The following is a 27,533-nucleotide window of genomic DNA, read 5'->3' on the forward strand; positions in this document are numbered from 1 at the left end:
GCAGCGTCATTCTCACAAGATTTTATAATATTTAGATACCTGGTCTGTGATGCATCCATACAAAACGCTCTTCTCTTGGCTGAGTATTGGACAAACAACCACTCAGTTTAAATAAAAAAACAGGTCCTTGAGCACACCCATCGTTATACTTGGGGGTACTTTGCTTGGACGCCGACATTGCTGCAGGGGAGCCGCTCACATTGCCGCTGGGGACCACAAGTCCCATAACCCCTGCCGCTTAACATGCCTCCAACTTGAGCTATATAGCACAGAAGCAGCCCCGTTGTCCTAGGGGCACTTTGATTGGACGCCGACATTGCCTCTGGGGAGCTGATGACATCACTACTGGAAACTTGACACATCTCCAACTTGCTCTATATAGCCCTGCTACGCTGTGCAGCATGCGCGCGAGCACAGCCTCAGTCAAGGACAAGCCCATCCTGTTACCCGGAGGAGGCTGGGACGGGCCACCCTCCTTTGTTTTTTTATTTCATCAAGGTACTGTGTTCGCTTATTTAACGTCTGTCTTTTTGTGAAACCAGACTAAGTACGGTGCTACACTGATTCTTTTGTTCTCTCAGGAGCATCACATTTCATTTTTTTTTTTTAATATCTTTATTGGCCTTTTTAATTTTTCAAGATACACAGTACCATAACAAACAAAAAAACATGCAGAGGCAAGACAGTCCCTAAAGAAAGTAGCAAGGAAATCACGAATTATAGCAACGTCTACCTCCCCAGTGCCCAATCCTGGGCATCTAGTGCCATACAATGGTAGATATGGGATCAGTCACCAGTATTTCAAAATGCCCAAATAACACAAAGACATCATCAAACAATTGAAGGATACCCAACTGGGGCAAAGGAAAGAAAAAGGAAAAGAAAACACCAACCAACTAAAAGACCTGAGGTAGAGGAGGAAGCACCGTAAACAGTTCCAATGCAGCTAGTGGTGAGGACACAATAGAGAAAGTAGTGACATCAGTGGACCAGCAGGTGGTCTCCCAAGGAAGGGACAGATAGCTGGAACTAAGGATACTGCCCCCAGAAGCGCAATAGATCAGCAGACGCTCCTCCCACTCAGCCTGTAGACGCAGCGCACCGTCCGGGCACCAAACCAACTGAGATGACAACGGGCGATACAAGTTAGGGCACCCCCGGGCCCGTGCCCACGTCCGGCTCGGGACCCGAGTCTATCAGTCCCGCCACCCGTCCCTCCGGGCTCTCCCAGGTTGCCAGCACTGTCCTCCACTGATCTGCCAAGGGAAGCTTTCTCAGGCCTTTACTTTCTTCCCAACTGAGCGCTCTGCCTTCTGTTCCATCCCACACCACCACAGCTCTACGCCAATGCGCAAACTGTGGTCCCCCTGAAGCTTTCCATCCCAACGCAATGCGACGTTTCGCTAACGCCAGTGCCAGGTCTATAAATCTGTTCCCCACCTTACGCTTCAGCGGTCGGGGAAAGAGACCTAAGATACACGTCTGGATCATGAGAGGTAGTTCCCTGCCTAATACATAAGCCAGTTTACCCAGCACCGCCTCCCAGAAAGGCCGCACAACTCCGCAATCCCAAATCATATGACCAAAGTCCGCATCCGGATGCAAACATCTGGGGCAAGAGCGAACCTCACCCCCATACGCCACGTTAAGTCGATGCGGGGTCATGTAAGTCATATGCGTGTAGTTAAACTGTAGATATTTGAGGCGGGAGTTCCGAGAAATCTTCTTAGGGTAGTGTAACACTTGTCGCCATTTTATTTTATTTATTTAAGAAGTTTTTTATAGCGCTGGCCAGACCCTAGGGTATCGGAGCGCTTTACAGCGGGAAACATTGCATAGATTCAACAAGACAAACAGTAGAGTGACAGAATAATAGTGCAAGACAGTCTGAGTCATTGTAGTCCTTCGGAGCCTTGGCGAAGGAGCAGAGCGCAGTGTCAGCTCGCTGCTCCGTATCGGAGCGCTTTACAGCGGGAAACATTGCATAGATTCAACAACACAAAACAGTAGAGTGTCAGAATAACAGTGCAAGACAGACTGAGTCTTTGTAGTCCTTCGGGGCCTTAGCGTTGGAGCAGAGCGCAGTGTCGGCTCGCTGCTCCGATTGATCCTATCCATTCCCTAGGGAACGGTTGAGAAACAAGATTTTGAGTTGGCTTTTGAATTTTGCAAAGGAGGGGATGGTTCTGATGTGAGGTGGAATAGAGTTCCAGATTTTTGGAGCGCTACCGGCGAAGGACCGATCTGCAGTTTTTTGTTTTCGAGTTTTTGGTGGGATGAGTAGAAGTGAGTTTGAGCTTCTGAGATTCCTAGCCTGACCGGCTTTTTTGAGTTTTTTTGCCAGATATTCGGGTTTGCCGGTGTGTAGTGCTTTATGAGTGAGGCAGGCTGTTCTGAAGCTAATCCGCATTTCGACCGGAAGCCACTTAAGTTCCCTGAGTGCAGGAGAAATATGGTCAAATTTCTTGATACCGGTGATCATTCTGGCTGCCGCATGCAACGCCGTTTTGAGGGGAGCCAGGTGCGATTTTGGAATTCCAGATAGGACTGCGTTCCCATAGTCCAGTCTTGACAGTACCAGAGTTTGGGTGGCCTGTTTGAGATCGGTGGGAGGAATGAGGGGTTTTATTTTGTTCAGTAGTCGGAGGTTAAGGAAAGCACTCTTGGCCAAATTTTTGATATGTCTGGTCATGTTCAGTTTCGGGTCTAGAGTGATGCCTAGTGATTTGACAGAATCTGCAAGAGTGAGATTTCCTTTGAGCGCATCGACAGCCTTTAGCCATTCGGCAATTTGGGGGTTTTCTTCCTTATTCGAGATGAGGAGTGTCTCAGTTTTGTCCGGGTTTAGTTTAAGGTGGTTGCAAGATAGCCAGTGTTGAACATCGCTCAGTACGTCATTGAGTCTTTGAATGTCTTTGAGGGAGGTAGTTTCCAAATATATCTGAGTATCATCAGCGTAGAGATGGAAGCGGACGTTGGCTTTTTTGAGTAGTTTAGCGAGAGGCTCCATGTAGATGTTGAAGAGTTGTGGGGATAGCACTGAGCCTTGCGGGACAACCTTGTTGACTTGGTGGAGGTCGGAAGTGAAGTTTTTGATTTTAATTTTTTGCGTGCGGTTGTGCAGGAAGGAGGAGAACCATTGGAGGACCACTTCGCCAAGGCCGGCTCTTTCTTGGAGAGCCCTAAGGAGCAGATTGTGATCTACTGTGTCAAATGCTGCCGAGAGGTCAAGGAGTATGAGGAGGCAGCATTGGTCAGAGTCGAGTGATCTGTGGATATCGTCAATGATGTTGAGGATCGCGGTTTCTGTGCTACAGCCTTTTCTGAAGCCTGATTGGTGGGAGTCCAGTAGGTTGATGATTTTCAGGTGTTGGGTTAGTTGTTGGAGCACGCATCTTTCTAGGGTTTTGGACAGAAGAGGGAGATTCGAAACTGGTCTGAAGTTATTCAGTTCCGTAGTGTCAAGGCCGGGTTTTTTCAGCAGAGGTGTGACTTGTCCCATTTTAAGGCAGTCTGGAACGACTCCATTTTTTAAGGAACTGTTTATGATTGTGCACCAAAGAGGGGCTAGGGTGTGCTTCAGTTTTTTGGTCAATAGGGGAGGAATGGGGTCTAGGTCATGTGCTGATGGTTTGGAGGAGGAGATCAGCGTGACAATCTCGGATTCTTGTATGAGGCGGAAGCTGAGCCAGGAATTGGCGGGGGTATCGGGAGAGAAGTCGAGCGACCCGGACGTGATGCTTCTTGAAGGGTGTGTATTGGGGGTGTTGAGTGTAAGTTCGATCTTATTGATTTTATCCCTGAAGAAGTTGGCGAAGTTGTTGCAGAGTTCTTTGGACGCCTGTATAGAGGAGTTCACGGGATTGGAGGTTTGTTTCCTGATGCTATAGAGCTCTTTAGGTCTATTTTTTGCGCTGTCGAGCGCTGAGCGGAAAAAGCTGGATTTCTTGTTTTTTATGTGGTTGTTGTACTTCCTGCGGGCTGTTTTGAGTTGTTCGCGGAGAATGGAGGTAGGGTTATTCCTCCAGCTTCTTTCTTTGGCTCTTAGTTTTCTCCTTTCAGAATTCAGGTCAGAGTTGAACCATGACCTGGATGGGATTGCTCTGCTTTTTTTCAGTTTTAGGGGAGCAAGCTGATCAAGCATGGTCACTAGCTTTGCGTTGTAACGATCGGTGAGTTCAGCTGTGGAGAGGAGGTCATTGGTTTGGGGAAGAAGCGAGTTTATCCTGTCTTCAAGGATTTCCATGGGAATCTGAGAGAAGTTTCTAATCCATTTTGAAGGGGCTTGCCTAGGCGGTTGGGAGACAGTTTGTTGGTTGATGTGGAATAGGATCAAGTGGTGATCCGACCAGTCCACGGGGAGTATGTGGTTGATTGTAATTGCGTTTCGTTGAGCAATGATGGCGTCCAGGATGGCTCCTTTGTAGTGTGTCTCCTCTGCGCAGTGTTGGATTAAATTCTTGTCATGGAGGAGATTGGATAGCGTTTGAATTAACGGGTTGGTAGTTTCATTCCACCGCAGGTTAAGGTCACCAAGGATTAGGTAGTTGTCATCTCCTAGTGCACATTGAGCTATCAGGTCAGATAGATGCTCACCGAATACGGAGGTATTGCCTGGTGGATGGTAAAGAAGGTGGCAGAGCAGAGTACCATTATCTTTGGTCTTTATGTTGGTTGAGAGACATTCAAATGTGTTGTATTTGCAGGATTCTATTACCGAGATGACCATGTTTTCTTTATGAATGATAGCTACCCCTCCCCCTCGTTGGTCTTTTCTGTCTTTGTTGATAATGGAAAAGCCTGGTGGTACAAGCATGTCTAAGCATGGTGAGGAGAGCTCGTTGAGCCAGGTCTCCGTGATGAATGCAATGTCGATGTCCTGTGAGAGGATGGCTTCTGCTAGTTCCGTAGCATGCATGGACGCCGACCTGCAATTAATGAGCAAGCAGTTGGTGGAAGGCTCTTCGTGGCTAGGGATCATTGCTATGGGGGCCCTGGGTAGGGTGGAAAGGCAGGGCAGTCTGGGGATTTTTATGCACGGCAGGTCTTTTCGGAAACCCGTGATCACTGGGATTTTGGATTTTGGGGAGTTGGTGTGAGGTGTGTGGGGTGTGCCATATGAGGAGGCTAGATCAGCTGCTTCTTTGTCCGTCATTGAAGCGTCTGTCCTAGTGGGTCTTGAAGTCAGAGGCACGGTATTTGCATATGAGCGTCTCTGAGCCCTAATGGAGGGGGCTGAGTTTCTCACGGAATTTTGTGACCAGTTTTCCGCGACCGGTCTTGGTAGCCTCTGCAATCGTGACCCGGTGATTGCTGAGGGGCAGGTAGGGCACTTGTGGTGGTTGGTGTTAGATGTAGAGGGTACCCAGGGGGGGGATTGGATGGACCTGCGTTCCTTGTCTAGGTTGGTGATAATTTCGGCTAAGCCCCGGGCGATCGAGTCTATCTGGCTTTCTAGTGACGTGAACCGCTGTCTCGTGGAGTTGTGTGCGAGGGTGGGGACGTCTTGGGGGGGTTCGTCCTGTGTGTTGTAGTTCTTGTTGGTGGAATGTTGCCTATCCTTCATTGTGTAGGACAAGGTGTCGCTTTTTGGGATCAAGCGAGGGGGGTGAGTTGGCTCAATGTGTGGGTTCAGCTTTCTGAGATCTGTGCGAGCGCTAGTGTGGTTAAGGGACACTGTCGGCAGAGCTTGTTCACAGGGTTGAGGTGGATGGGTCCGGTTAGGAAGAGGGTTAGTACTTTCTTTGGAAAGTTGGAGAGCATGCTTTGTAGAGGCGCCGTAGAGGGGGGTGCCTCGGGGGAGGTGGGCAGCGGGGGCGCAGGGAGGGGAGGCGATAGTATGAGTAACCCTTGGGAGCTGGGCTAGGGCGGGTCGAGGCAGGTGGGGGAGAGCGGAACGGAGTGTGGGAAAGAGGGAGTCGAAAGCCTCCAGGTTCTCGTTATTTGCCTGAATGAGAACAGTGCCGTTAGTGTAGATGGTCACGGACATGATCCCACTTCTTGATGAGCGATTAGGAAGCAAAGATGATAGTTTGCAGCTGTGTGGGGTGGTTGTGGTTTTGGAGATGTAGAGTTGTGCTCTGAGAGTGATGTTCCATTCTTCTGGTCTCTCCGTGTGGGAGATTAGGTCGATCTTAATCAGTCCTTTAGAGGAGAAGTGGTATATGTCTGAAAATAGGGTTTCCCTGTGCTGTCTAATCAGTTTCTGCTTGAAATTTCGTCGTGCTCTAGCAGACAGGTTGGGTGGGAAGTTAATAGTGTATGCGTTCGCGTTATTAGGTTTCGGGTGGGTCGGTAGGGGTTGGTAGGGGTGCGTTAGCGTGTCCAGGGCCATAGTAAGTTTGCTACAGGGCGGGGGCTCGAGCCTCTGAGAGGGGGTTTAGGCGGGTTGGTGAAATACGGTTGTCGCCGAAGACTTGGTTGGGGACATGCGAATGTAACTGACGGATCAGTTGAGGGTGATCCTGTGGTACTGACTACAGGCGGTCAACTTTATTCAGGCCTCCAGATCAGTTGCCTCTAGCAAGAGGGTATGTCGGGTGGCTGGGTTGAGGGCCTTTTGATATTTTCTTAGGGGGGGTGAACACTGTGGTGGTGGAGGTGACCAGCTTGACACAGGTGAGGAAGTTGCAAGCTGGGGAAAGAGGTCAGCGTAGCGGCGTGCAAAATATAAGCTTATGGGTGATTAGACTCGGAACTCGATGGTCGGGGGCTTGTCCTCTAGAGGCCAGGCAGGTTCTTAGAGGGAGAGTGTTTCCAAGGTGTACTAATGCGCTCTTTTCCCAGTCCTCTTTTGTTGGGGGTAGCGCCCCTGTTATTACCTTGTATACAGCCCTTGTATCTATTGTTACGCTTAGCGAACTCCTCGGATGATTGGGTGTGTGACATTGGGCTCTATGGAGCGGCCATCCCGAGGCCAGGCGGACTCAACTGAAGGCGTGGGGCTTCTTGAGGGACTAACGTGGTCCTGTAAAGTTTCCTTCTTGGATGGGGCAGAGGGGGTCTGCAAATGTAGAGTCGCGTGTCGCAGAGAGTGTTCAGAGTCGAACCTTTGGGGACAAAGCAGGTCGACTGGGGTTAGGGATCCGCCATCTTGGAGTCAGGCTGAGCCAATTACCGAAACTGAGCTACTTGCGGGGCTTGCTCGCGCTGCTGCGCCGACCCGGGTAACTTTGTGCAGATAGAGAGGGCGGGGGCCTCTGTTTTTTTTTTAAAATTGGGGGCCTCGGCGCTCGGCAAGTCCTATTTCTTGAGGTTGGTGTCTCGCGTGGCGGCCATATTGGGGCCAGTCGTCCTACCTTGATGACGGTGCTCCGAGGTAGAACGGAGTAATCTGCTTCGTGATCAGCACTCCTTGTGCAGGAACGGTCACTCGTCTGTTAGGTGGGGCCCTTTTTGGAGATCGACGCGGATCCGGGGAGGGCTTGCGGGTTTCCTTCGTGGAGTCGTGTCGGGGCTGCCAGGAATCGGCGCAGGACGTATGCGGCAGTTCTGCGCTCTTCGTCGCTGTCGTCTCCTGGCTTCTACGGCTGCTGTAAGTCCCGCTTTGATGGTTTGCGGCGGGTAGTGGGTCAGGAGGGGATTTAGAGGGCATTTACTGCTGCCGTGATCCCGACCTCGGAGCCTGGTTTCGGAGCTCCCTCACCCGCATCTGTTAACACCCTACCGCCGATCGCGTCCCATTTAGCACGTAGTCTGGTCAAGGGACTCACCGAGGCCTCCTGGAGAGCCACCTAGAACCATTTCACTAGGTGCCTTGCATTCCCAAGGGTGAACAAGGCATGGATCATCGGTGTGTGTCTGGTTCACCTCTACCGTCCCCCCACAGCTGTGCAAAGGTGCGGACCAGGGCTTCATACTGCAAAAACTGGCCGGAGGGCAAACCACTGGAGCATCACATTTCAATCGTACCTGGTTTTCGCCAAAGTATTCCCTTAAATCTGTTGGTGAAGCCCCCAAGGTACGCCTCCAGCCTTCGTTTTTAATAAGCCTTATAGCTCTCTTTTACTTTTTGTACAATGTAAATGTTTTTATCAATTTTTTATATATACTCTTTATTGCTAAGTTGTTAGTTCTACAGTTTATACAGCAGGTCCACACAATCAACTAATGTAACCAATGCAAGTGTGCTGTTTCCACACCTTAAGACTGAATCGCTCTCATTATCCTTTAGCAGTGTGCCCCCGCCGAAAAAAAAAACTTTCCTTGGTTCCCATTACACTAGCTTTGACAAGCATGGGAAAGCGCAAAGCAACTGATCTGTACAAGGTGCCACCAAACATAGAAAATGCAAAGAGAACAATCGATGGGTGGAATACTCAACAATGTCAAACATTCAGTCACAGATCTTGGTTTAATCCATTCTTATTTTGCCCACCATGCCAATCCAGTTTGGGCCCAGTCATATGCAAATCAGCCTTGACCCTTTTTCCCATGGGAACAGTCCTGCCAGGCCAGGTCCTCCCTGGACCGAAAAACAAGCACCCTGGGACCGGTTTCGGGGTAATACCCCATATCAGCCAGGCTAGCTTGAAACTGGTGGCATAGTGAGCACCTTTTCTTCATATCAGACACCCCTATGGTAGGCCCAAGGGCAGGGTGCATTGTAGGATAAGGTAGGACATGCCCTGATGTGTGTGACATGTTCTAATAGTGAATTACAGCCATTTTCGTTTTTCACTATTGCAAGGTTACCTGTTCTCCAAAGGCCAGAATGGGCAGTTTGGTTATTACATTTTATAATCCTAACTGACTCAGGGAACATTAGTATGCCTGAACTCAGAATGATAAAATACATATTTTAGTGACGTTGGTTTTAACATTCTATGTTTGAAAATACCACTTTTAGAAAGTAGGTATTTTCTTGTCTAACCATTCAAACCTGCCTCTGCTAGGCTGTGTATTCCTTGTCTGGAGTGACAGGGCTTGGGGATTCCAGGAGACAGGGTGAGTCCGCCCAGTGGTGAATAGAGAGATCTCTATGTAGATGGGAGGGAGGAGTTGCACCTGGGACCTGAATAGGACAGTGCCTGCCCCCCACAGTGCTGACTCCACCCCCTGTGGTGCGTCTGATGTCTCTGCCCTGCACTGTGAAAGGAGAGAAGGAATCATGTCAACAAAGTGCTCCAGGGCTGTGCTTTCCCTCCACAATGCTGGCTCCACCTCCTGTGGGGCGTTTGATGTTTCTGCCCTGCACTCTGAAAGGAAAGGAGGAGTCAGGTAAACAAAGTGCTCCAGGACTGACCAGAACCGGTTTGAACAAGGCAAAGGCTCCTCTGCCTTCAGAGGACAAGGGATTTTTGGGTATAAATATTGGGACCCTGATCCCAAGAATTTAGATCACTTTGAGAAACAAGAAGAAATCTGCTGAGGAGAGGAACCAAGAAGAAACTGAGGAGAGACTATCCCTGAAACTGGGGGATTGGCCTGCAGGGGTTGCCTACTGCCAAAGATAGGAGAAACAAACTTTGTGTGTACTTTTGCTCAACTTGTGAAGGATCTCCAAGGGCTTGGAAAAGAGCTTGCCTCCTGCTGAAGTCTCAAGAACAACAGACTTCACCCCCCAGCTCCCCAGAGTTCTTTGGAAGTGCCTGCTGCTGTTGGGCCTTCTGAGGGACTGCGTGTCGCAAGGATCTGGAAGCGCGACTCAAGAAGGAGAAGCGTGCCGCCGTCGGAGCTGTTGTCGCATCGCGTAAAGTTTGTCGCCGCTGCAGCATCGCATCGAGTGGAAGCGTCTCACATCATCCAGGAAGTGTCTTGCAACGCCGAAGAAGCGTGTTGCCATCGCAGCCAACGTAGTTGTCGCATTGCACCGCATCAAGAAAAGCGTCTTGCATCCACGGAGAAGCGTGCCGCCGTCGGAGCTGCTGTCGTCGCATCGCGTAAAGGGGTGTCGCCGCTGCAGCCTCGCATCGAGCGGAAGCGTCTCGCAAACGTCGTAGAAGAGTGTCGCTGCCAAGGCCGCTGTCGTTGCATCGCGTAAAGTGTCTCGCCGCTGCAGCTGAAGCATCGAGTCGAGTCTTCTCGCAACATCGGGGAAGCGTGCCGCATCTTGAAGATCTTCACGTCTTTATTTCTTTGCACCAAACTTTCATCGCAACAACATCGTTGCAACACTTTCGTTGCCCTGCGTGTCGCATCTAAAGGTACATTGACTTAAAGTGTCGCATCTAAGAACTTAAGAGAACTAAGTTAAATTCTACCATCTAAAGTAACTGTATTGTGTGTTTTTGTCGTTTAATGGTCTTGTGGTAAATCTGTATAAAGAATACTTATTTTTGATATAAAACCTGTGTGGTGTCCGTCTGTAGTGTTGTCACTTGGTTACTGTATGTGTTCACAAATGCTTTACACACTGCCTCTGAGATAAGTCTGTCTGCTCGTGCCAAGCTACCAAAGGGGTGAGCAGGGGTTATTTTAGGAGTGTACCCCCTTACCCTGACTAGAGGAGAGGGTCCCTATTTGTCACAAGTGCATACCTGTGCCAACTAGAGACCCCCAAGTCTAACAATAATACAGATACTGATGATGACACCCACAGTATCTCAGCTCATGACTCTTGGGACGATTATAATGTCCCAGATGTACCTGAGCCAGACTTATAGCCTGATGACACCCAACTGATCCTCTCCCTCACCAAAGACCCCCACACCGCCAAAACCAACCTCCACGAAGGAATGAAAGCCGTCGCCGAGTGGATGAAGAACAGACGACTGAAGCTGAACTCGGACAAGACGGAAGTCCTCATCCCCGGCTCCACCCCCTCGGCCTGGGACGACGCCTGGTGGCCGACCGCACTGGGAACAGCTCCAACACCCGCCGACCACGCACGCAACCTAGGGTTCATCCTCGATTCTACCCTCTCCATCTCAAAGCAGGTCAACGCTGTCTCGTCCTCCTGCTTCAACACCCTCCGCATGCTCCGCAAGATCTACAAGTGGATCCCCACCGAAACGAGAAGAACGGTCACCCAGGCCCTCGTCAGCAGCAGGTTGGACTACGGAAAGGCCCTGTACCCAGGAGCCTCGCCCAAACTCCTGGAACGACTTCAACATATTCAGAGCACCTCTGCACGCCTGATCCTCGACATCCTTCGCCCAGCCACATCACACCCCACTTGAGAGACCTGCACTGGCTCCCCGTCAGCAAGAGGATCACCTTCAAGCTCCTCACCCACGCACACAAGGCACTGCACAACACCGGACCAGCGTAACTCAACAGACGACTCAGCTTCTACACCCCCACCCGCCAGCTCCGCTCTGCCGACCTCGCCACAGTCCCCCGCATCCAAAGAGCGACCTCCTGCGGCAGATCGTTTTCACACCTCGCTGAAAAAGACCTGGAACACCCTCCCCATCCACCTACGGCAGACCCCAGACCTACTGACCTTCAGAAGACTCCTCAAGACCTGGCGTTTCTAGCAGTAGCAGCATTCCCCCCCCCCCCCCCCCCCCCCCCGCCAGCACCTTGAGAACCTCACGGGTATGTAGCGCTCTTTACAAATGCTCTGACTGATTGATTGATTGATCCCTCTAGACCATCATATCCAGATGACAATGTAGGGTCTGCGCAACTAATAAATAGAGCTGCACAATACCATGGGGTTGAACTCCATTCTGACTCCCCAGAGGAGGATTTTTTATTAGACACATTCTCGCAACCTCATAAAACAACAAATACTCTCCCTATGCTCAAAAGGGATGATTAAACATACCCTTGAGGTTTTTAAAAGTGCTCAATCCTAGAATAAATACAAGCCAGCTCCAAGCGATCCAGCTCACATTAAAGGTCAACTCCCTCTGGACTCATTAGTAGTAGCAAATGCCCGTAAACGGGCAAATTCCCAAACCACAGGTGATGCCCCTCCGCCAAACAAAGAGTCTAAACTACTGGACACATCAGGTAAAAGTTGCATCCCAGGCAGCAAATTTTTGGCGTATGGCCAACTCACAAGCTTTACTGGCGAGGTATGACAGGGCTCACTATGTTGAGCTTGAAAAGCTCATGCAGCATCTTCCAGATGAATACAAGACCAAGGCAAATGATCATATACAAGAGGGAAAGTTAATCACAAACACCTCTATAAAATGTGCCCTGGATGCAGCAGATACAGCATCCCGCACAATTAATACAAGTGTGTTATTACGTAGACATGCGTGGCTGCGCATATCTGGTTTTAAACAAGTGGTACAGTCTACCATCCTCAATCAACCATTAGATCAGGAACACTTGTTTGGACCCACTGTGGACTCATCTTTAGAAAACATGAAAAAGGACACAAAGCCAAATCTATGGGGGCTCTACAAGGAACAACTAGTAGAGGTTCTTTTCGTCGCTCCTCTTATAGGGGCGGCTCCAAGACCATTGGTACAGAAACCACCTCTTCTACTTATAAAAGCCCCACCCAAACGTCCCCTAACAGAGGTTATTTTAGATGAACTTACAGAGGCAATAACAACAGAGAGAGATGGCGTGGTTCTAATACCCGCAACTCCCCCACCACAAAATAGTGACTTCCCTCCACTCCCCCCAGACCACTCCACTCCAGTCGGTGGAAGACTATCACAGTTCCTACCTGTATGGAATTCCATCACCACAGACAGGTGGGTAAGACAAATTATCCAGTATGGTTACTGCCTGGAACTCACTTCTACTCCTCTCCACATACATCCCAAACAGTGTCCAGTGGCCACAGAACATCTCGCGCTTCTCAAGCAGGAGGTTCTCTCTCTCTTGCAAAAGCATGCAATAGAACCGGTTCCCTTACATCACCAAGGTACAGGAATTTACTCCCTTTATTTCCTCATTCCAAAAAAGGACGGCGCACTCAGGCCAATATTAGACCTCAGACCATTAAACCTGTACATACAATTCAACCACTTCCACATGGTCACGCTACAACAGGTCCTCCGGCTCCTTCAACAAGGTGATTTCCTTGCCACTGTAGATCTCAAGGACGCCAAATTCCTAGTCACCCTGTTCACAGGAAATACCTACGGTTCGTAGTGGACGGACAACATTACTAGTTCAAAGTCCTTCCATTCTGAGTCAGAACAGCACCCAGAGTCAAAATGTCTCACGGTGGTAGTAGCCCACTTAAGACAACGCATTCATGCGTTTACTTCCCTAGACGACTGGCTCATAAAAGCCAAGTCACGCAGCGAGTGTGTACAAAACACACACAACACAATTCAGCTGTTACACAACTTAGGATTCACAATAAACCTCACCAAGTCACATCTCCTACCATCCCACACCCAACAGTATCTAGGTGCAACAATTGATACTTCCAAAGCCCTTGCATACCCCAACCCAACCAGGATAGCCAGTATTCAAGCCCTCATAACAAAATTTCAACCGCAACACTCACTACCAGCTCGAGTGTTCATGCAGCTAATAGGGATGATGGCCTCTTGCATCTTAATCATCGTTCCTTACGCAAGACTCCAGATGCGTCCATTACAGGAATGTCTAGCACAACAGTGGAACCAAGCTCAGGGTCGACTTACAGATCTGGTGTTGGTAGACAGCCGCACATATCGCTCTCTGCAACGGTGGAGCACACAAAATCTTTCCAAAGGTCAGCCGTTCTTGGACCGGTTCCACAAATAGTGCTAACAGCGGACTCATCCCTCACCGGCTGGGGAGCTCATCTCTTAAACCACACCATTCAGGGTATGTGAACCCCTCAACAGAAACTTCTCCACATCAATCACCTGGAGTTCCTTGCCATATTTCTCGCCCTAAAGTCATTTCAGAAACATCTAGGCAAAACTGTCCTCGTCCGAACAGACATCATGACAGCAATGTACTATATACAAAAACAATAGGGGTCACACTCTCTTCAGCTTTCATGCCTATCACAAAGCATTTGGAGATGGGCCATTCCTCAAAAGATATACCTCTTATCAGAGTATCTACCTGGGATACACAATCAAATTGCGGATCTGCTCAGTCGTCCACAACAGCAGATTCACGAATGGAAACTTCATCCGCAAGTTCTTCATCCGTTTTTTCAAATGTGGGGCCACCCAGACATGGATCTGTTTGCCACACATTTCAACACAAAATGCCCAAACATCGCCTCTAGGTACCCACACCCATTGTCCAAAGGCAATGCGATATGGATGAACTGGTCAGGCAGATTTGCGTACGCTTTTCCGCCTCTCCCGCTCATTTCGTTACTGGTGTGCAAGCTCAAACAACAGTCTCTCACAATGATCCTGGTTCCTCCAACATGGGCCCGACAACCATGGTTCACAACGCTGCTGGAACTCTCAGTAGTCCCACACCAAAAGTTGCGCCTTTCCCCAAAGCTTCTTGCACAGAACTATGGGGAGATAAGACATGTAGACCCAGCTCAACTGAACCTAGCGATCTGGCACCTGAAATCTTAGAGTTTGGTTACCTCAATCTCCCACCCGACTGCATGAACGTCATTAGAGAAGCTAGACTCCCTACCACTAGAGCATGCTATGCAGCTAAATGGAAAAGGTTTGTTGTTTACTGCAATAACAAAAACAATCAATCCGCTAGATGCTTCAACTCAAAACGTTATCAATTATCTCCTGCATCTACAAAGATGTTTTCTGGCATACACATCCATACGATTACATCTTGCTGCTATAGCAGCTTACTTACACAACAGACAACACTTGTCGATGTTTAGGGTACTTCACATCAAAGCTTTCATGGAAGCACTTAAAAGGATAATCCCTCCCAGAATTCCACCCTCTCCAGTATGGAATCTAAACATTGTCCTTACGAGGCTCATGGGTCCCCCATTTGAACCTTTACATAAATGTGAGTTACAGTATTTCACATGGAAAGTAGCTTTCCTTGTGGCCATCACATCTCTCAGAAGAGTGGGTGAACTCCAGGCATTAACCATACAAGATTAAACACAAAAGGGTTCAGCACTGTTCCAAAAAGTCAGTGATTGTAAGAAAGAATGTCCAAAACGTCGATATACTTTTCTTGAGAGAATCCTTTTCTTTATTACATATTCACATAAACCTGAAGAATCATAGCCACATAGATATGACGAATCATAGCCGACGCGTTTCGTTTCTAAACAGAGACTTCTTCAGGGCTTCTTGAAAAAGTAAAATGATTTTTCAAAGTGAAGATTATGTGAATCGAACCAGCAACCGTGATTTCCAATATAGGCAAAACGTTTCTTTACTGATGAATATTTATCAAGGTCATAAGATCCAATAGTTTAGTATTTGTTGGAAAAAGAGCCTTCAAGGCTTCAGAATGATTTAGGTAGGCTGGGGGTGCCCTAATTTTTTTTTGCTCCCTTGTAGTCAGCCTGGCAATCATTCCACCCCGAGACTCAGCCCGGCCAGCTTGGAAGAATTTTTGACAAGCAACACGATGAAGTAAATGGTTTTGGCGCCGCCATAAGGCCGACCATACCGCTGACTACAAGGGAGCAAAAAAAAATAAGGGCACCCCCAGGCTCCCTAAATCATTCTGAAGCCTTGAAGGCTCTTTTTCCAACAAATACTAAACTATTGGATCTTATGACACTGATAAATATTCATCAGTAAAGAAACTTTTTGCCTATATTGGAAATCACGGTTGCTGGTTCGATTCACATAATCTTCACTTTGAAAAATCATTTTACTTTTTCAAGAAGCCCTGAAGAAGTCTCTGTTTTGAGACGAAACGCGTCGGCTATGATTCGTCATATCTACGTGGCTATGATTCTTTATGTTTATGTGAATATGTAATAAAGAAAAGGATTCTCTCAAGAAAAGTATATCGACGTTTTGGACATTCTTTCTTACAATCATTGACTTTTTGGAACAGTGCTGAACCCTTTTGTGTTTAATTTTGTGACAGGACTCTTTCCTGGTAAGGAACTTAGAGGGGAGTGTTCCTTGGTTCGTTGCACTGTAAGAATCTCTAACAAGAAGCACTATTCATTTGTCAGGTGCGGTATCTATAGCCTCTACCCTCTCATTGTGTGCATTAACCATACAAGATCAATTTTTGCAAATACATCACAACAAAGTGGTTCTTAGGACAAACCCTAAATTCTTACCTAAAGTAATTTCGGCCTTTCACCTTAACCAGTCTGTTGAGCTCCCAGTCTTTTTTCCTCTACCAGACTCAGTAGCAAAACGAGTTCTTCATACACTTGACGTGAAAATGCTATTCTTTACTACATTGAAAGGACAAAAAGTTTCAGGAAAACTAAACAACTTTTCATAGCTTTCTCACCACCACATACGGGCAATCCTATATCTAAAGCTGGAATTGCCAGGTGGATCTTTAAATGCATTCAAATATGCTACCAAAAAGCAAAGCGTACATTATCCATTCCCCCTAGAGCGCATTCCACACGCAAACTAGGGGCATCCATGGCATTCTTAGGAAACATCCCCATGGATGACATTTGCAAAGCCGCAACATGGTCTGCACCGCACACTTTTACAAAACACTACTGTGTAGATGTGCAGGCAAAACAACAAGCTAGTGTGAGTAAGGCTGTACTAAGAACACTTTTTCAAACTACTGCCAATGCACACAGATAAGCACCGCTGACAGGGGAACTGCTGTATAGTCTATGCAAAAGTATGCGATCTACAGCTCATATGCCTCGAATGGAAAATGCTACTTAACAGTATGCATCTGTTCTTGGCATGTAGAGCTGTAGATCCGCATACGCCCACCTGCCTCCCCGGACACCTATATGTGTTGCAGTACTATCTTACTTAGATACATTACACATGGACATCTTTCTTTTTCTAACTAACTCCATCGTCACCCTTCATGTCACAAACAATCTGGAGATGGAGTCGATGCCCATGTGCACTACTAACCAAAGGAGGAGTCACCTATCTCGTGACTACAAAGACTTCTACAATAACAAAGTGCAAACATCCGAGCCAGCACCAGATGGCGATCTATGCAAAAGTATGCAGATCTACAGCTCTACATGCCAAGTACAGATGCATACTGGTAAGTAGCATTTTCCTTACCTGATGTCATTCTCATCCCATCACCGGCATGTCACTCCCGGAGTCAAACATGGCTAACACCACACTTCTGTCAGGGGTAAGGCTATGGAGATATGGAGAAAGGTTTTCTGGACCAGTCAGGGTCTGGGGAATTCAAGAGGTGGGGAATCTGCAGGAAGAGTATCCACCAGAAATATTGTTACAGAAAGTAACTAACATTTTCTTTCTGCTCCGTCCTGTGTTATGCCTGATCGTTCTGAGGCTTTTTGGTCTCCTGGCCTAGTACCTCCTCATGATCTAAGCCTTTTGTCACATGCCGGCTATGTATTAGATCATCGGTCTTCATTGTGCTCCTCACTGGGGATGCCTCTAGGAGAACATGTGTGTTCGATGAGGTGGCTTAGCACCTCCAGTGGTAGATAAAGGATTCCAACCTTACTTGTAGTAGGCCTTTTTCCCTACCCCAGTTGGAGCTCTGAGTGGTTATAGATGCATTAACTCTAGGCTATGGGGGGTCCTTGGATGAAGCCACTGATTGCCACTGGAACAGATGGTGCCAGACCTGACACCACTAATTGGATAGTGATATTATCACTTAAAACAAATGGGGTTCAAATAAACATAGTCCTGATGAAAGCACAAGACCCTGTTGGGGTAGTGAAGGACTAAAACATGTCAACGCATTATTAGAGTACCTAGGTCGTAACCCTCCCCTTACATTCACCCAACTAATTAGCACACATTTAAATCCTACCAGTGGCACCCAAAATAAAGGGAAATCGGGGCAACCACTAGGTATTTTTAATTTTAATATTTGTAATCTCCATTAGTATTAGAACAATATTTAAAGGCGTCCCTGAGATATGGTTGCCCCACCCTGGATTTTAGGGACCAGGGTGTGGCCCGATATTGAAGCATGACACCAGTAGGATGTGTGAGGGTCACAATACAAAAATTGAAAATTCTTTTTAGGACTGGAGGATAAAGCTATATTAAAGCATTATAGGAAGGAAGGTAGGATACATTTTTGTTAAGTGAATTCACCGGTTGGACCCCAGAAAGTCTCACAACATTTACTTCGATTGGACTAAGGAGCACCAAGTGCATGGCTTACGTTTTGTGGGTTCTGTCATGCTAAGAAAGGAAAAGAAGTCCAGAAATGGACCTTATTCAAATGGATCATTCTTTACATTAAGAAGTGCTACTCCTTGGCCATAAATGCGCTTCATGAGAGCCTTGGACTCAATCTTCAAGACCCAAGGCTGCCACTAGGCCTTGGCCAGGGGTGTTCGGCTGCTGGACATCTGCCTGGCTACTATATGGGTGTCCGTTCACACCTTCACCATGCATTAATTATCTGCAGAAAGTGTGTTACCAAATGTAAATATCTTGTTAATCTGGCACTAAATGCCCCAGCTAGGTGTTCAGAGTATGCTTTCATACAAGAGCACACCTTACACCTTTTAGAGGAACTTACAGAGGCAATAACAACAGAGGGAGATGGCGTGGTTCTAATACCCGCAGCTCCCCCCTCCACAAAATAGTGACTTCCCTCCACTCCCCCCAGACCACTCCAGTTGGTGGAAGACTGTCACAGTTCCTACCTGTTTGGAATTTCATCACCACAGACAGGTGGGTAAGACAAATTATCTAGTATGGTTACTGCCTGGAACTCACTTCTACTCCTCCCCACATACCTCCCAAACAGCGTCCAGTGGCCACAGAACATCTCACGCTTCTCAAGCAGGAGGTTCTCTCTCTCTCTTGCAAAAGCATGCAATAGAACCGGTTCCCTTACATCACCAAGGTACAGGGATTTACTCCCTTTATTTCCTCATTCCAAAAAAGGACAGCACTCTCAGGCCAATATTAGACCTTTGACCATTAAACCTGTACATACAATCCAACCACTTCCACGTGGTCACGCTACAACAGGTCCTCCGGCTCCTTCAACAAGGCGATTTCCTTGCCACTCTAGATCTCAAGGACGCCTAGTTCCACATTCCTATTCACCCTGCTCACAGGAAATTCCTACTGTTTGTAGTGGACAGACAACATTACCAGTTCAAAGTCCTTCCATTCCGAGTCAGAACAGCACCCAGAGTCAAAATGTCTCACGGTGGCAGCAGCCCACTAAAGAAGACAACACATTCATGTGTTTCCTTCCCTAGACGACTGGCTCATAAAAGCCAAGTCACGCAGCAAGTGTGTACAAAACACACACAACACAATTCAGCTGTTACACAACTTAGGATTCACAATATACCTTGCCAAGTCACATCTCCTACCATCCCACACCCAACAGTATCTAGGTGCAACAATTGATACTTCAAAAGCCCTTGCATACCCAAACCGAACCAGGACAGCCAGTATTCAAGCCCTCATAACAAAATTTCAACCGCAAAACTCACTACCAGCTCGAGTGTTCATGTAGCTAATAGGGGTGATGGCCTCTTGCATCCTAATCATCGTCCCTTACGCAAGACTCCAGATGCGTCCATTACAGGAATGTCTAGCACAACAGTGGAACCAAGCTCAGGGTCAACTTACAGATCTGGTGTTGGTAGACAGCCGCACATATCGCTCTCTGCAACGATGGAGCAAACAAAATCTTTTCAAAGGTCAGCTGTTCTTGGACCGGTTCCACAAATAGTGCTAACAGCGGACGCATCCCTCACCGGCTGGGGAGCTCATCTCTTAAACCACACCATTCAGGGTATGTGGACACCTCAACAGAAACTTCTCCACATCAACTTCTCCACATCAATCACCTGGAGTTACTGCCCATATTTCTCGCCCTAAAGTCATTTCAGAAACCTCTCCTAGGCAAAACTGCCCTCGTCCGAACGGACAACATGGCAGCAATGTACTACATACAAAAACAAGAAGGGACACACTCTCTGCAGCTTTCACGCCTATCACAAAGCATTTGGAGATGGGCCATTCCTCAAAAGATAAACCTCTTATCAGAGTATCTTCCTGGGATACACAATCAAATTGCAGATCTGCTCAGTCGTCAACTACCGCAGATTCAAGAATGGGAACTTCATCCGCAAGTTCTTCATCCGTTTTTTCAAATGTGGGGCCACCCAGACATAGATCTGTTTGCCACACATTTAAACACAAAATGCCCAAACATCGCCTCTAGGTACCCACACCCATTGTACAAAGGCAATGCGATATGGAGGAACTGGTCAGGCAGATTGGCGTACGCTTTTCCACCTATCCCGCTCATTCCGTTACTGGTGCGCAAGCTCAAACAACAGTCTCTCACAATGATCCTGGTTGCTCCAACATGGGCCCGACAACCATCGTTCACAACGCTGCTGGAACTCTCAGTAGTCCGACACCAAAAGTTGCGCCTTTCCCCAAAGCTTCTCACTCAGAACCATGGGGAGATAAGACATGTAGACTCAACTGAACCTAGCGATCTGGCTCCTGAAGTCTTAGAATTTGGTTACCTCAATCTCCCACCAGACTGCATGAACGTCATTAGAGAAGCTAGACGCCCTGCCACTAGAGCATTCAATGCAGCTAAATGGAAAAGATTTGTTGTTTACTGCAATAACAACACAATCAATCCACTAGATGCTTCAACTCAAAACATTATGTATTATCTCCTGCATCTACAAAGATGTAATCTGGCATACTTATCCATACGATTACATCTTGCTGCTATAGCAGCTTACTTACACAACAGACAACACTTGTCGATGTTTAGGGTACCTCCCATCAAAGCTTTCATGGAAGGCCTTAAAAGGATAATCCCTCCCAGAATTCCACCCTCTCCAGTATGGAATCTAAACATTGTCCTTACGAGGCTCAAGGGTCCCCCATTTGAACCTTTACATACATGTGAGTTACAGTTCCTCACATGGAAAGTAGCTTTCCTTGTGGCCATCACATCTCTCAGAATAATGGGTGAACTCCAGGTATTAACCATACAAGATCAATTTTTGCAAATACATCACAACAAAGTGGTTCGTAGGACAAACCCTAAATTCTTACCTAAAGTAATTTCGGCCTTTCACCTTAACCAGTCTGTTGAGCTCCCAGTCTTTTTTCCTCTACCAGACTCAGTAGCAAAACGAGATCTTCATACACTTGATGTCAAAATGCTATTCTTTACTACATTGAAAGGACAAAAAGTTTCAGGAAAACGAAACAACTTTCCGTAGCTTTCTCACCACCACATAAGGGCAATCCTATAACAAAAGCTGGAATTCCCAGGTGGATCGTTAAATACATTCAAATATGCTACCAAAAAGCAAAGCGTACATTATCCATTCCCCCTAGAGCGCATTCCACACGCAAACTAGGGGCATCCATGGCATTCTTAGGAAACATCCCCATGGATGACATTTGCAAAGCCGCAACATGGTCTGAACCGCACACTTTCGCAAAACACTACTGTGTAGATGTGCAGGCAAAACAACAAGCTAGTGTGAGTCAGGCTGGACTAAGAACACTTTTTCAAACTACCGCAACGCATACAGGTAAGCACCGCTGACAGGGGAACTGCTGTATAGTCTATGCAAAAGTATGCGATCTACAGCTCATATGTCTCGAACGGAAAATGCTACTTACCAGTATGGATCTGTTCTTGGCATGTAGAGCTGTAGATCCACATACGCCCACTCGCCTCCCCGAACACCTATATGTGTTGCAGTACTATCTTACTTAGATGCATTACACATGGACATCTTTCTTTTTCTAACTAACTCCATCGTCACCCTTCATGTCACAAACAATCTGGAGATGGAGTCGATGCCCATGTGCACTACTAACCAAAGGAGGAGTCACCTATCTCGTGACTACAAAGACTTTTCCAATAACAAAGTGCAAACATCCGAGCCCAACACCAGATGGCGATCTATGCAAAAGTATGCGGATCTACAGCTCTACATGCCAAGAACAGATGCATACTGGTAAGTCATGATGTCATTCTCATCCCATCACCGGCATGTCACTCCCGGAATCAAACATGGCTAACACTCCGCTTCTGTCAGGGGTAAGGCTATCAAGATATGAAGAAAGGTTTTCTGGACCAGTCAGGGTCTGGGGAATTCAAGAGGTGGGGAATATGCAGGAAGAGTATCCACCAGAAATATTGTCACAGAAAGTAACTAACATTTTCTTTGTGCTACGTCCTGTGTTATGCCTGATCATTCTGAGGCTTTTGGGTCTCCTGGCCTAGTATCTCCTCATGATCTATGCCTTTTGTCACATACCGGCTATGTAGTAGATCATCGGTCTTCATTGTGCTCCTCGCTGGGGATGCCTCTAGGAGAACACCTGTGTGTTTGACGAGGTGGCTTAGCACCTCCAGTGGTGGATGACGGATTACAACCTTACTTGTGGTAGACCACTAACTGGATAGTGACATTATCACTTAAAACAAATGGGGTTCAAATAAACATAGTCCTGATGAAAGCACAAGACCCTGTTGGGGTAGTGAAGGACTAAAACATGTCAACGCAGTATTAGAGTACCTGGGTCGTAACCCTCCCCTTACATTCACCCAACTAATTAGCACAAATTTTAATCCTACCAGTGGCACCCAAAATAAAGGGAAATCGGGGCGACCAATAGGTATTTTAAATTTTAAGATTTGTTATCTCCATTAGTATTAGAACAATATTTAAAGGCGTCCCTGAGATATGGTTGACCCACCCTGGATTTTAGGGACTAGGGTGCGGCCCGATATTGCAGCATGACACCAATAGGATGTGTGAGGGTCACAATACAAATATTGAAAATTCTTTTGAGGATAGGAGGATAAAGCTATATTAAAGCATTATAGGATGGAAGGTAGGATACATTTTTGTTAAGTGAATTCACCGATTGGATTCCAGAAAGTCTCACAACTTTTATATCGATTGGACAAGAAGCACCAAGTGCATGGCTTACGTTTTGTGAGTCATGTGGTGCTAAGAAAGGAAAAGAAGTCCAGAAATGGACCTTATTCAGATGGATCAGTTTTTACATTAAGAAGTGCTACACCTTGGCCATAAAGGTGCTTCATGAGAGCCTTGGACTCATTCTTCCAGACCCAAGGCTGCCACTAGGCCTTGGCCAGGGGTGTTCGGCTTCTGGACATCTGCCAGGCTACTATATGGGTGTCCGTTCACACCTTCACCATGCATTAATTTTCTGCAGAAAGTGTGTTACCAAATGTAAATATCTTGTTAATCTGGCACTAAATGCCCCATCTAGGTGTTCAGAGTATGCTTTCATACAAGAGCACACCTTACAACTTAGGAGAGGGATTATCCAAGGCTATTGATAATTGCTTGTAAAAGTCGTGAGCTGTGTTTGGATCTGTGAAACCAATAGGTAGGCTTCAACACAAGCTTACTCTGTTTTGGCCTGATTCACCTCTTACCTGGAGGGTAGATGTCATTCGAGCCATGGGTTAACTAATGGGGAGTAAGGACACTCCATTGCTTGCAAAGGCCAAGCAGAAACACGGGCCACAACCTCAAAATGATGGCTTGGAGGGGTTGCAAAATGCATTTTATTTAAGCCCAGCTCCACAGCACACATTACCTTTGGTTAGACATACAATAAATGTACTGTCATGACAAGTGAGATCCCACTTTCCACATATAGTAGGGGTGAAAGACCTCTTATGCAGACCAGAGTGCCACACATAATTGATCCTCCAATGAGTAGGAAAGAGCCTTTGAGAAGGCCTATCAGTGGTGCCCATCCTAACGGATAAAACAGGAAGCAACTGAAAATGAGAATGGGCATGAAGGCACATCACCAAAGCTGAGGTGAAAGGGCCAAGCATAGACCTGGGCAGCAGTTTCAACCCATATCCTCTGTAGCACTCTGGATCAGGGCGCTGGGCATGATCATCTGCATTGACAAAATAAGCTTCCTATCTCAGGATTATAAAGTCTTGAAAATGCAAGTCATGCTGGTGGTGGACATTCTGAAGACTCTGGGATTCCTTGTCAATTTGACCAAATCGGACTTGGAACCCAGGAGGACCTTGAAGCTCATAATCTTCAGCATATATTTGTTGTTTGCAAGCTTGTAACTTACAAAGTCAAAATTGAGTTAATCAAGAAGGAGCTGATGAAGGTTCTGAAAGCAGAACTGATGGAATAGATCATGTGGCTTAAATAGTGGGCGTTATTGAACCTTTCACTCAATTGATTATTTCAGGACCACTACATTATCAAGCCCATAAGAGTTTAAAAATCCAGCACATTCAAAAGGACTCTGCTCAACAGAGAAAGACCCGTCTTATGAAAGCAGGCTGGAGGTCAATAGGTGGTTAAAACACACGAAGGCCTAAAATTGTCATGCTATATTTAAGTGTGCCCCAGATATGTTATAGTTAAATGCTTGCAGTTTAGATTGGTGTGTCTGCTCCGGTAATGTGTCTACAGAAGGTAGATGGTTCTGAGAAGAATTCCAGTTACGTACCAAATATCTGGCACTTTTGGGGTCGTTTGCGGTGTGGTACTTCTGAAATGTAGGACAGAAGTTGCAACCTGTTGAGGTTGGTCCAGGTCTTAGTGATGAAATATCATCCAATTAAGCGGCACAGCAGCCAAGCTTTTCATACATCTGGTTAACGATTTTAGCACTTATGTCTGTACAGGCTTGCTTTGGTGGCCGCACAGTAACTACTAGGCTACTTTATTGCAATATCTGAATGCAGCTTTTAGTTTCTGAGAGACTTCAGTGACTGAGTGATCATCAGAATGACATCCAAAAGGTCCATTGTGCTGTGAAACCCTTTGCATTGATGCTGAATGCTTGATTAGCGACCCTCTTTAGTTGAGCACTAGATACGGAAGTAGCTTTATTGGATGCCATCTTTCAGGATTTGAGTGGAGAGTTCAGACATGCATTCCTTGTATTTATTATAATACATAATTTAACAGCACACGTTGTATGCTGCTAGAACTATTACTGAGGGGCAAACTAACCTGTTGATACAAGCTGATGTGGTTTGACTCATGGCGTGCTGAATTCCTGGTACTTGCAAACAACCCTGGAAATAATACAGAAGGCTTCTTCCTCATGGAGCATTATGACAGCACCAACAAGTGGTCCAACTACACTAGGAAAAAATGACATATTAGGTGTGGAAAAGGATATCAATCCCCTATTATCAGACATAAACCTTATACATTTCTTGAATATTTTCGAATCAGGGTATAGCACGCAGAACAGTCGGGTTTTTCTAGTTTAACTGGTTTGGCAGGTCATCCGCCTTTGGCTGGAATTCCAGTGGAGAGCATCTACTGGTGTCTAAACTGATCTGGACTATTAGATTCTCAGTTTTACAGAGGCAGATATCTCAAATAAAGTTCTCTTCCTGATTTTAAAATGGATCCCAACTTAAGATTTTTCGAGAAAGTTGTTGTCTGGGTGAGCTTACCATGCTCCCTTACCTGATTTCTTGTGAGTAGTATGACACACGTGTGCTTTGGATTTAGATAGTATAATGTGGACACTGCTAGGGGTAATTTGAGGAATTACTTAATCCATTAAATATGGTTTCCTGTCTATTTTCTAAATTGCCATATGCTGTATGCAATGGTTTGCCTCTCGATTATGAGGTGACCGTAGAGTGGAGACCTTGCTTTTAGGAATCCTGTTGTACCATTTCTGCAATTGCCTCTGGCTAGGTGGATCATACAGGAAGAAGGTATAGATATAACTAAATTTGGTGCACATTTGGTCAGAGGGCCCATTACACTGAACGAGATTTAATGCTAGTTAGCAAGCTCAAAGACATCAAAAAGTGTATCAATTTTTCCTCACATTTTACTTTTTAAGAAGTTTTTTTTTATCAGTGACATATGCATCATCTCTGGTGGTGAGCAAGCTTTGGTAAAGCATAAATCCACACTTTCATTCCTGCCACAGAATGTAAAATTTGCTAGCTGTAATGAAGAAATGTTTAAATTCTAAGAAGGCGAGGAAAGTATTATCCCACCTATTTGATGAACATTTACGTACACTGTGATAGTTGTTTTTGTTTATTTATTTATTTAATTGTTTTATAAAGCGCGTAGTAACTCAAGGAGCATCCCAGCGCTGACCTGTTTCTCCAGGGGTTTCAGCCGTCTGATGGAATTATGTCTGCGGAAAAAGGAGGGTCTTTAGAGTTTTTCTGAACTGGAGGTAGTTCGGTTCTGTCCTGAGTCTTTGTGGTAGATGGTTCCAATGTTTGGCCGTGTGAACCGAGAAGCGACGGCCACCGGTCTTGGCTTTTCTGACTCTAGGAACTACTATAAGATTTTCTACGCTAGACCGCAGGTCTCTCTCCGCTTTGTATGGGGTAAGGAGTTCTTTGAGAAGAGGGGGGCCGTTATTGTTGAGGGTTTTATGGGCCAGACAGAGGGCCTTGAAGATGACCCTTTCTCTGACTGGGAGCCAGTGGAGGGATTTAAGAGCCGGCCTGGCGGAGGATCTTCCAGGTGTGCCCGTGAGTAGACGGGCGGCGGCGTTTTTGGACTTTTTGCAGCGAGTTCAGGGTGGCTTCGGGGGCTCCCAGGTAGATGGCGTTACAGTAGTCTAATCTTGCCAGGATTAGACCCTGAATGCTCTGAGAAGCCCAAAACATGTTCCTGCCGTTCTTTTAGCCTGAGTATTGAAGCTCATGTCCTTTTCAATCCATACACCAAGGCTCTTGACCTCTTCCTTGGGTGCGAGAGGGTCACCTAGGCAACTGGGCCAAAGGTGAGATGGTAGAGAGGGCCCCTTGTGACCCATCAAGAGGATCTCAGTCTTGGACCCATTCAGTTTCAGTGAGGAAAGATTCATCCATCGGTGTACTTCGGAGAGGCAGCTGTGGAGATCGGATGGGGCGTGGTGGGGGTGTGAAAGGGTTACGACCAGCTGAGTGTCGTCGGCGTAGTTGATAACTGACACGCCGAACGAGCTGACCCTTTTCTCCAGTGGGGCCATGTACATGTTGAATAACGTAGGGCTAAGGGATGAGCCCTGTGGTACTCCGCACCGGAGGGGGAAGGTGGATGAGCAGCTGTCGTTTTCCCGCACCTGGAAGGAGCGTCCTGATAAGAAGGATTCTAGCCATTTCAAGGCCGTACCCTTTAGTCCGATCTCTCCCAGACGGTGGATTAGGGTGGGATGGTCTACAGTGTCGAAGGCCGCACTGAGATCCAGGAGGATCACTGCCACTGATCCTCCTGTGTCCAGAATGCTTCTGGCCTTCTCCACCGCTGCCAGGAGGGCGATGTCCGTGCCATGACCTGGACGGAACCCTGTCTGGGAGACCGCTAAGAGGTTGTTACTTTTGGATCCATTGATTTGACATGTTATTTATACTGTCACTGAAACATTGATGTTTTTTAATATTGCTGATTATGTGTTGGATTAGATTGACATCATATAGTTTTGTGTGAATGATTTTGTATTGCATTGGCGGATGGCAAGCAAAATTGAAAACCATGGAGAATGGTAGTGCACATTTATCTGTTTATTTGACCTTATGTTTTCATCCATTGGTAGAGTAATTTCAGCTGTCTTTGGTTTGCCGGGCCAAAATGTTCTGGATGTTGTTGCCCTGCA

General features: G+C 46.7%; 1 protein-coding gene across 2 annotated transcripts in view; it reads left to right on the plus strand.

The window, feature by feature from the left end:
• Nucleotides 1-27,533, plus strand: part of CDC42BPB (CDC42 binding protein kinase beta) — a 1,057,701-nt gene that overhangs the window by 408,715 nt on the left and 621,453 nt on the right. The window lies entirely within an intron of this gene.

This window comes from Triturus cristatus, chromosome 9 (assembly GCF_964204655.1).
Source record: "Triturus cristatus chromosome 9, aTriCri1.1, whole genome shotgun sequence".
Classification (NCBI taxonomy): domain Eukaryota; kingdom Metazoa; phylum Chordata; class Amphibia; order Caudata; family Salamandridae; genus Triturus; species Triturus cristatus.